The sequence below is a fragment of the Gymnodraco acuticeps genome, unplaced genomic scaffold, assembly GCF_902827175.1.
Source record: "Gymnodraco acuticeps unplaced genomic scaffold, fGymAcu1.1, whole genome shotgun sequence".
NCBI classification, from domain to species: domain Eukaryota; kingdom Metazoa; phylum Chordata; class Actinopteri; order Perciformes; family Bathydraconidae; genus Gymnodraco; species Gymnodraco acuticeps.
Window position 1 is genome coordinate 856,655 of NW_022990499.1, and position 9,624 is coordinate 866,278.

At 38.0% G+C, this 9,624-nt stretch overlaps 1 long non-coding RNA gene across 1 annotated transcript; it reads left to right on the forward strand.

Moving 5' to 3' along the window:
- The first annotated feature begins 965 nt into the window (after window positions 1–965).
- LOC117552853 lies at window positions 966–3,289 on the forward strand. Its single transcript, XR_004570041.1, has 3 exons — window positions 966–1,028; window positions 1,589–1,694; window positions 2,317–3,289. It is a non-coding gene; the product is annotated as an uncharacterized LOC117552853 (long non-coding RNA).
- The last annotated feature ends 6,335 nt before the right edge of the window (window positions 3,290–9,624 follow it).

Sequence of the window (9,624 nt, forward strand, 5' to 3'; positions counted from 1 at the left end):
CGTGAAGCTGTCTTTCCAACATAACGTGATGCAAAGCATAACGGTGTCCCTTTTATTTCTTTGTCTTCTGCCATGGAATAGCATGTGTGTGAGTTTTGTACACCAGTGTGTTTGTATTTTGAATAGATTATGCATTAATTTATGTTTTATTATATGCATTTGACTAAATCCACTATACGATCACTGTTTGTTAATGTTTATGGAAAGTTTAGTTTGTTTTGAAATGCAAATATACTGAATCCTCACTGCGCTTGAGGATTTCTAATGGAACGTGATACAAAGCATAACGTGTTCTTGTTATTTTGGTGTCTTCTGCCATGGCATTGCAGAATAAAGCAGCTGTTATCAAAAGCCTGACAATCTCCGAGTGATCCATCAAACAGAGAAGACATAACACGGGTTAAACTAACGTGCTAATATGCACTTGACACAAAAAACAAAAACATATCTAAAGCACACAATAGGCTACGGTTTAAATCATGTCACATTGGTTTTATGTGTACCTATAGTTCAAGACTGATGGCTTGCTAATGCTTCTGGGATGGAAGGGATTTTTGTATGCATTTATATTAAATTGTCCCTTAGCTACGGTGGCCGGCAGGTGCAAACGCTAAACAACGGCCAAAAACACACACATAAGCAGGAAACACCTGCAAATAATTCAATGAAAAACCAACAAACCCTGAAAACACATACAACAGAAAAACGCTGCATTTACAGAAATGATGCAAGCTAAAACTACAACACACAAACCCCGAAAACAAACGCAACAGAAAAACGCTGCAAATACAAAAAACGATATGCAAAGTCAAAAGCACATACAACCGAAAAACACATTACAAAAAAAAAAGACATTACAAAAAAAAAAGACATTACAAAAAAAAAAGACATTACAAAAAAAAAACATTCCGGAAGTGCTTCAGGCCTCTAGGGGGCGCGCTACGTGGAACAGATCGATGTATCACCAGACATAGAGAGAACGAACAAGAGGAAAGAAAGTTCATTTAAGTGGAGAAAGATATAAGAAGGTCAGTTTTGTTTTGTTTTTTTATACATAGAGCGTCATATTTATATAGCTAGCGTTAGCGTGCCTAACAACTACACCAGCTGAGGGAGGAGAGCTTCACGTGAAGAGAAGATAAAGTGAGGGAAGAACATTGTAAAGAGATGACAGATCAAGTGCATGCAAATAACACGGGCCATAGTGAATACTGCGGAAAAAGGACATTTGAATTCTTAGCAGTTTGTTTATATGTATGTATTTGTGTATAGATGTTGCAACTATACAGAGCTTTAGCAATTGCCTGTAACTATGGTCATGCTAATAAAGCTATTGAATTTAATTGAGAGAGAAAGAGAGAGAGAGAAAGTGACAAAATGTGAAGAGGGACAAAGTAATGACAGGATAGTAGTGTGCATTAGACATGCTCAAGAATAAATAGAGAGACATTCAAGGAGAGAGAGAGAACACAGATTCAACGGTGAACATGATGTATCTTTCTATTTATTTAGCTAACCACTATTTAGACTATGTGTTTTTGATTAACTTGATTACATGGATTTACTACATCAATGTATGTCTTTTCAGGCCGCCATGTTTTGTCCTTTCTGTGGCCAACATCTGGGGACAGTTCAAGTGCTCTGTGGCTCCTGTGGCAAACATGTACAGTTTTTGGCAGAAGTTGAACACAAAAGTAAGTTCACTTTTTTTATTGTATCTGTTTCAAATGCAAGACATAAGGATTCAACACACTGCTCTGTTTAGAATACTAATTGCAGATGCATACACTAGTTATCAGCATGAAGGACACATTTTTTCATTGTCTGTTTATGTGAAATATGTAGAAGCCATCATTAAATTGTAGACCAACGCATGATTAAATACACAAAACAGCTTATATTATACATTCATAATTGTGTATTAGTTATATCTTTATAAAGAACATTATATATTTAGAATCAGATTTTGAGACAGTGAGCCATGACATGATGTTTTCTTCTTTTTCTCCTTGTGTTTTTGAACTATAGAAGTTGCAATCATCCTCCCAGCATGAAAGTATTCGTCATCTTTTGCAGCTGTTGATATTTTTTGTTAAATTATTATCACGTTAACCAACAGTTGCCACGTTATCATAAAGATATACAGTATAAGATAATTTAATTGTCACGTAAATCCAGCTGCAAAATCCATAAGCAGCTCCTATATTTACAGTACAGTATTGAACATAAGACAGATTTGCGAACATCATTACCTGCATTGTCGAACTTGAGGAATTTCCTGTCCTGTGGACCATCAAATATTCTTCTCATTCTCAGGCATTCCATTAGGAGGGTCAGGAACTCACGCTTGGGACCACCAGTGTCCACTCCATCCTCAGTTTGTCCCTCATCATCAGTAAACTTAACCTGCATCTGATGAGAGGGGTCGAATGAGGCCCCTTTGAAGCCGCGGATTGCTCCATCCCACACATTGGCTCTATTAATATTGAACCTGCTGCAAGAGGTATTTTTAATTTTTGCAGAGAGTTCTGCAACAATGTCTGGCGCAGTCAGGTATTCTGTGCTGGGAAAGACAAAGTGATGTATTGTAATATTAAATGATGAAGCTATAATAAGATTTACAGAATAGAATAAAAAAAATCAAGTGATAAAAGTAACATTTAATACATTTCCTCTGCAGTTTGCTCCGTTTCCTCTTCTGGCTCAGACTGGCTATCAATAATGATAAGTGCATACACAGTTGTGTAGTTGCTGCAGTGAGAAGACAGTTGAATAATTACTTTCAAATACATAATATATGCATGACAGTCATATTTGCAAAAGGATGTCGATCCTCTTCCTGGTTTTTTTAATACATTGGGTTCTAAACTGACAACAGCACTTTGTCATACTCCTGCACAATCCTTGTAAACATTTGAAATGGATGCAAGAAACAATATCTGATCTTTGAAAAATATTTGTGGGTGTTTTTTGCATCGTCTTCACTAAGATGTTGTGGGTGTCCTTTGGAAATGTATGAAAGTATAATTGTTCTGCTTCCTGGCAATATTACCCACTGTGATTGGAGGCTATACAAACAACCAAATGTACAAATAAAAATACACACCAAACAACTGTGTCACGATGCAACTGTCAACATCGTTTACCTATAGAAGGTGTTCTGACCCGGGGCAGACTGGACCTCTTCCTGGAATGGGGTTGGTTCTCCATCCTACTTTTACCCAATAAATAATGATGCAGTTGATCTAATGACAGTGTCATTAGCACACAAAGGTATTTATTGATTTCATGTTCACAAATTCAAACCTACATGGTATAATTACATTTGTAATTAGTCTTACCCGATCAGACGCTGGTTGTGGTGCCTGAGAGGTCTGATAAAGGTAAACAAAAAATATATTCAAACTACTGTACTGTTAAAACATTCTGCTTCTTGTGGCACAAAATAACATGTTGACAATGTTTTATTTTACCCTGGCAAACTGTTGTCCATTCTGGGAGTGATCTGTTCATTTGGAAAGTCCCACACCTGCATACAACACACAAATGACTGACTGAAATAAAATTAATTCACTTTAATTAAGAATAAATGCCACGATAGATCCAAACTGACCACGGTGTCAGCAAGACTGTCTCCAGATGGCAACTTTGCAACAACCACACTGTCCTCGTCACTTGAAGAGGTTGTTCCAGTGTAACCTAAGAAAATAAAAGTATCATGATTAATACTATACAAATAATTGTTCCCCTACGTCTGTACCTATCATCAAATGTTGGTTTGAATCCTGAATAATTGGATTGACATCAATCAGAAAGGATTCAATCGAAACACAAAATGTTTGTGAAATGTACATTATATTGTTGACCGTCCTTTTCACTCTCACATTAGGATTTAGGGCACAACAAACCAACATTGTTGTGAGAAAAAAGGTTAATTTAGAATTACAATCCTTAAGAGGGAATTTATATTTAGTTTGAACAGAAGGAAAGTTTGGAAGCTTTTGTTGATACTTACATTTCATTTCTTCTGCCACTATTCATAAAAGACCATTTGACGTCATAAGTTCAACCACGAAGAGAAAGGAATGATGGGTGGAATGAATTGTGTTAAGAAATATAGACAGAACAACTGTTATGTTTACATTTGAACTATTATACAGTTTAGTGCTTTAAACAAGGGGGAATATATGTCAGAAGCACTTACAACTGTTTTCAACGGCTTCAAGAGTACAGATGTACAACGTAATTAGTTGGTAGGGCTTTCCAATGGCCTCTTTGTACATCTGTACTGTGAAAGGGGTGTCCGTTCCGGGGATATTTGTTATCACCCTCGCATCAGGGTACAACAAGACATGGGCACCATCTTCCAAGTCCTGGTTAAAGGCTTTCTGCTTTTTTATGGCAGCAGCCAACAGTTCTTCACATGCCCATTGAGGTTCAACATTAAGGGGAAGTGACCTCCCTCTCACAGGTTTAAGGCAGCCATCCATCCTCCTCATTACTCCAACAGAAATCTGCAAAAAGACAATAATATGCAAATGAATAAAACATTTTTTCGGACATTATATGAGAGTGTGGTGAGCAGATTTGAATGACAGATGTATTCATAACAGAAAACGTTGCATACCTTCACCAATTTCTGTTTATTTTTGGAGTTATGCCGTCCCTTTGTAAAAAAGGTCTCTCCCTCTTTTTTATTTCCCTATATTTCTGAAAGGACTCTACAGCTGAGCTTCCTGCTACAAAAAAACAGGAATAAAACATTCATTACTCTTCATTATGTTCAATAGGAGTCTCATCCTCAATCCCTTCTGAGGAACATCTTATAACACATTCAACAGTAGGTAAGCCACATAGTTTAGAGATGTATTTGTATAATAACAGAATTCGAACTTTTAAACCAAGTTTTCTATAAATACTTATTGTTTGGTAATAAAACGAACAACCTATTTACCTGCACTGGTGCTAGGCTGTGCACTTAGATGCGCACTAGTGGTGGGCATCTCCTCAGGGACTTTGTTAGCCACATCTTTTAGAAATGTGATGTCTCTGCCACAGACACCACAAAAGCCATGTGAAGATGTCACGCTGGAACCACAGAATGGACAGTACATCTGTGGAGAAATAACATGTAGGACAGCAAGGTTAAGTCAAAAAGAGTGGATATTTTTCGGCTACCTAAATATTATAATAGTATTAAAGAACGGTCTTTCAATTAACTCATCAGAAGCCAACCTCCTGTCTATCCCCACACAAACCAAGCACCGAACCTTGGGGGACAGCGCTTTCTCCATCGCTGCCCCCTCCCTCTGGAACTCACTCCCATTAAACATCAGAGACTGCACCGACCCCCCCACCTTCAAAACACACCTCTTCAGACTGTCTTTTAATGTGGGAATAATGTTGTGTTGCTGTTTTAATATTTTAATTCAACTTTTTACATTTGATTTCCTTTTTATCACTGCATCGCATTTGCGGCTCAGGCGTGAGACCCCACCCAGTCTGTGTGATCTGCGTGTACGTGTAGGGAGGGCGTCCCGGTTCTATACTATATCTATATTATGTCAAGAGTTACATTTAGGTGCACAATGGCTCTTGCAAGCTCTTTGATCAAACACGCTAACGCTATCTACGTAAATATGACGCTCTATGTATAAAAACAAAACAAAACGTACCTTCTTATATCTTTCTCCACTTAAATGAACTTTCTTTCCTCTTGTTCGTTCTCTCTATGTCTGGTCATACATCGATCTGTTCCACGTAGCGCGCCCCCTAGAGGCCTGAAGCACTTCCGGAATGTTTTTTTTTTGTAATGTCTTTTTTTTTTGTAATGTGTTTTTCGGTTGTATGTGCTTTTGACTTTGCATATCGTTTTTGTATTTGAAGCGTTTTTCTGTTGCGTTTGTTTTCGGGGTTTGTGTGTTGTAGGTTTAGCTTGCATCATTTCTGTAAATGCAGCGTTTTTCTGTTGTATGTGTTTTCAGGGTTTGTTGGTTTTTCATTTAATTATTTGCAGGTGTTTCCTGCTTATGTGTGTGTTTTTGGCCGTTGTTTAGCGTTTGCACCTGCCGGCCACCGTACTTAGCAGACAAACTGAACCACACGCTGACATATATGTCAAGTCAATCTTGTGGTGGATCGAGCTTAAATTCATTGGGATTTATCTTGTTAGAAACCATTTTTGTTAAATACTTAACTGCAAACAGTTGAGATATTTCAGTCTTGACTATTGTCAGGGACTGACCAATTGTCATCCATATATGCAGTAAGGGAGGTATTATGTGAGGAGAAGGTTACATACTGTATGTGGAAATGCACATTTAAATGTTTCGAAATCTATTAATATTTGGTGTTTAACTTGCATTTATTTTGTTTTTTGTTAACAGAATATGGAAATGGATAATTGTTGAGGAATCAAAGAAACATATGACTTTTGTACTAACTAAAAATCACAGTAACACTAGTTACTGCTAGTCCTGTTTTATTGAGTTTGTATTCTCCTTAGACAGAATGATGATGAGTTGTGTCCTATCTTTAATCTGTATATTCACGGCCCTCAGGGTAACTTTGTCCACATCTCTTTACTTGATAAAAGGCAGACAGAAGCTCAGAGCAGAGTGCTGCTTCTTATCATGTTAACGACAGGAGCTGTAGGACCCTCTGGCACAGCAATAAATCCTTCTTTCATGTTGAGAAATAGAGCGGTCACACTGATTTAATTTAACAAAAGCATATCACATTTGGGTGTGAAAATGAATATTCCCTGTTGTGTGCTGCTCTAGCATATTGTTCTCCTAGTCTGGTTCTGTGTGCTCCGCTGAGAGGGAGCCTTTGGAAAAATAACTGCTACTCAACGAGCCACCAGAGAATACTTCCCACACTGCACTATCACGTCTTTGTCCACACAGTTTCATTTTATACTGTGACATTTTTATAGACGGATGCTATTTGCTGGCCGGTTTTCACTCATCATTTTCCTATATAAGCATTGATTTTTCCACCCCCCTACTGGCCAACCCCCTAAGCTCCCATTTAGGTCAAAGGTCAAAAGGAAAAGCAATGTGTTTTATCATTGTGAATGATGAAGTTCTAGTACAGGTATAACAGTGTGTCAGATGGCTGATGAACAGCTATTCACCATTTTCATCTCGTTTACGAACGCAAAGGAATTTTTCGCACTGCTCAAATGTTGCTGTTTTACCGGGGATTCAAAATGTTGATATTTAGCTAAAATTGTATCAATATGAGCAACAAACTTAAATTCACCCCGTACTTATATTCCTTTTGTTATGGAAATAATTATCATAGACGCCAATTTGTAGCATACAGGACAAACCTTGATGTCTGTTTACCTTCTTTAAGGACACAGGCTGCTTAGCCAATAATGTTATTGTTCCCATTCTGTGACCGGTCAATACTGGGTCACAGATGGTCTGTGTTGTGGGTACACTGGGACACTTCCTTCTCTGTATTTGTGGACTCCAAGGTGAAATCTTCGAGGTCATAAGTGTCCGACGCAAGTAGCTCAGTGTTCCCACACTGTTTAGGCTATCTTCTCAAATATGTTGTTTACTCTCTGCGAAACCAGTTAGATGGGCTGGCAAGAGAGAGGCTCTCCAGAATTGACGTGGCAACTCTACCGTGAAGTCAGAACCTCTGACTCTTGGATTTGTGATGTGAATACTCTGGTACCAACTCCAAATAAATCACAGTGGTTTGACATCAAAGCTCCGACTCTTCCTGTGTCTCCTTCCTGAGTCGGTGACGCCACTGCATGCTACACAGAAGTTTCCTTTACACCTTTTACCTATGAATACTTCCTGCGTCCAAAAACCCCCCAACATTACTTACACAAAACATCTTACAGGAGCTTGTAACTTACCGTGAATCTGCAGCGTAGCTATCCAGGAGCCTGCAGCTACATTTTCCAAGACAACACGTCAAGTTCCGAACTTGTAGATGAAGAAAAAGATAACAACATTTTGAATAACAGAACATGATGCCTTCCCTATGAGTTATGTGAACGAATAATGTGTTTTTGGATCTGGTGGCTTTTTGCAAGTTAGGAAAATCAAGCTTTTGCTATTCAATGGCTCTTTTTTAAAATTATTTTTTCAACATTTTTTCTCCCTGGCCAAATTAGTTACAAGTTTTATAACAATTTGAATTACTTCTTTATATTTAATCATTTGGTACATTCCCTAACACCTATGGATGAAATATCCACTTGATACATATATTTATCTTTTAGATGTAAATGACAGTTGTCAGGGCAAAAAGCCAATGATCTGATTATTTTAGCAAATCCAGATTAGAGCAATGGCACATCAATCACTGGCAGAACAAATATTCAAATCCAATGGATAATCCAATTAATTCAAGATTTTTAAATCAAAAGTCAAATCAAATAATTGATTTGGATAATCAGGACACCCCTAATAACAAACACATTTACTGTACATGTATATATATATACTTTTTGCTCCGTATAGAATGAATGACTACAGTTTACTTCAACTCCCAGCCCCCCCACCCCCTGTTCTAATTCAGCCACAGGTCTTCTCTGGTTGTCAGGGTGCTCACAGGGATTGGCAGTTTAATTAACTTCATATCTCTACGTGCAGCTGGTGCAGCTACTTCTCTGCACAAGAGGATGTGTGTGTGGGAGGAGTTATTGCCACATATGTTACATGAAGACCTCCTGAAGCTGTGTTGGTTTTATCTACCAACACAGTCGCATTGAGATAGAGAAGATCGAGAGTTGTGCTGGGTACAGATGTCCCCCAAAACTGAAGTGATGAGACTTTGTTAAGGAAAAAGCTGAAATTAAAATGTTATCACCCAACTCCTTTTGGACAGAAACAGATCTATGTGTATGTGATAATGTCATTCTGCCATACAACTAACTGCACGTTGATAATATGTAGTGTTATGTTGTAGTGCTTCAGGCTGATCCACTGACCCCTAATGGCAAAATATATAAGCTTACTTATAGTAGCAATTCAGCCTTTAAATCAACATTTCCACTTAATTACATTTACTGAGAATGTGCATGTTACCAGACGATAGAAATCTCATTTTTTAACTCTTCATATGTGGTTGGTCTTTACCCTTACACCTTCAGGTGGTAATTCCTAATGGCCTTGGTAACCCGCTGACATTTTCCCCCTCTAAGGCATTTTCTTCCCCAGTTGATCAATTGATACCCCCTAATCTAATGAGCACATAGGTATCACATTTTCTGAACACCCCCAGGGAAAGAACCTGACCGATGTAATTGAACAGTCATACAACCAAATTGAACATTCATAGGTAAAATGGTCAGGTAAAAATGTTGCTTAAAACCGTAATGATGTCCCCTTTGAAGCTCTCATTCTGGGCAGGGGTGACCATGCTCTCCGCTCTCTAGTTTAAGACCCTGGCCATGAGCAATATCTCTCAGCAACATCATTTCATTACCATCAATGGCTTTATTGGCTCATTAACAAATATAGTCAGATGGCTTCAGGAAAACACTGCAGTTAGTACAGAGGTGCTTATTGGCTTTCTGGTTGTTTATAGTATACTGGCTTATGTAAATACCTTAAGTTACATATGTAACCCAAATGTCCCGTAGCCTCTCTA